We start from the raw sequence: 1,538 nt of genomic DNA on the forward strand, positions 1-1,538 counted from the left end.
AAAACTTTCACTTCATTTAAAATGTCTCATCAGTAAATAAAGTTGGAAAAAACGCTGACATTTTCCCATGGTTTTGACAAGATAATGTTTTGTCTGAAAAAAGGTCAATTAGTCCCAGCTTAGTGGGTTCAAAACTCAACCGATGAGCCCTGCAGAGGTCTGAAAGCCAAGGATCATGGCATCAGGATTGTCACTGCCAACACATGGAGACAAGCAGCAGCATAGTCACTGCCATGATAAATTAGCCCCATTGCGGAACATGGTGCAAATCAGGGAGCTTCTCCTAGAACACAACCGCTCCTGAAGTCCAGGCTCTATTTCTCCTCTGCATCCACCTTCCTCCCACGTAGCTTGCTGATCAACCGCTTCATGTCCTCGTTCTTCAGGGTGTAGATGATGGGGTTCAGCAACGCAGTGATGGCCGTGAAAAACACGGACACCACCTTGTCCTCGGAGAAGCTGGTGGATGGGTGGGAGTAGATGAAGATGCAGTGGCCCAGGAAGAGTGCCACCACCGTCAGGTGGGCAGTGCAGGTGGAGAGCGCCTTGTGCTTCCCCTCGGAGATCGATTCCTTAGGGAGACCAGAATGACACCGTAGAAGACCACCAGCACCATGAAGCAGACCACGGAGATGAGCCCTGAGTTGGAGATGATGAGCACCTGGATGATGTAGGTGTCAGTACAGGCCAGCCTGATGACTGCACGTTGCAGAAGAAGTTGTCTATCTCCCGGGGCCTGCAGTATGGCAGCTTGATGGTCATGTCAGTCAGGGCTAAGGCGTGAACGGCCCCACCAAGCCACACAGCAGCAGCCAGCAGCAAGCAGACCTTGTGGTTCATGACGGTGAGGTAGTGCATGGGGTTGCAGATGGCCACGTAGCGGTCATAGGCCATAACAGTGAGCAGGAAGATCTCCATGCAGGTGAAAAGGTGGAGAAAGAACATCTGCACCACACAACCCCCGAAAGAGATGGTCTTCTATGCGGAGAGGAAGTCGGCCAGCATCTTGGGCACTGTGACGGATGCGTGGCACACATCGATGAAGGAGAGGTTGCAGAGGAAGAAGTACATGGTTGTGTGGAGGCACCGGTCGTGGACAATGGTGACCATGATAAAGATGTTCCCAGCCAAGGTTAGCAGGTAGATGGGCAGGAAGACCATGAAGAGGATCAGCTGTGTCTCTGGGTTGGAGGAGAGTCCCAACAGGATGAACTCAGTCACTGTGATCTGATTCAGGGTCACTGCCTCTCCCATTTTTGTTCCTAGAGGGAAGAGAAAATTGTTATAGGAATTGGGTAGGATCCCCTTTAAATAGTTTCAGGGCCTTCCAGTGGGGCTGCTTTCTTCTGTTGAAGAAGCCATCAGAACAGAGATAGTTAGCTAGACCTTGTAGGTTTGTATATAGTTAATAAACTTGGTAATTCGATACCCAATGGTGTCTGTGTGGCATCTTCATATTCATGAAGTAGAGCTGGGTGCAAGTTTTTGAAGGAATGTTTATTCACTGCAAAACACAGTTGAGGCAGACAGAAGCTAGT

At 49.8% G+C, this 1,538-nt stretch overlaps 1 pseudogene; it reads right to left on the reverse strand.

Annotated features, from left to right (window-relative positions):
• Positions 1-314: 314 nt before the first annotated feature.
• On the reverse strand, positions 315-1,254 carry LOC137166358 (olfactory receptor 4E1-like; annotated as a pseudogene).
• Positions 1,255-1,538: the final 284 nt, after the last annotated feature.

Source organism: Emydura macquarii, unplaced genomic scaffold, assembly GCF_026122565.2.
Source record: "Emydura macquarii macquarii isolate MOO-44397 ecotype Brisbane River unplaced genomic scaffold, CSIRO-AGI_Emac_v2 contig_2842, whole genome shotgun sequence".
NCBI lineage: Eukaryota > Metazoa > Chordata > Testudines > Chelidae > Emydura > Emydura macquarii.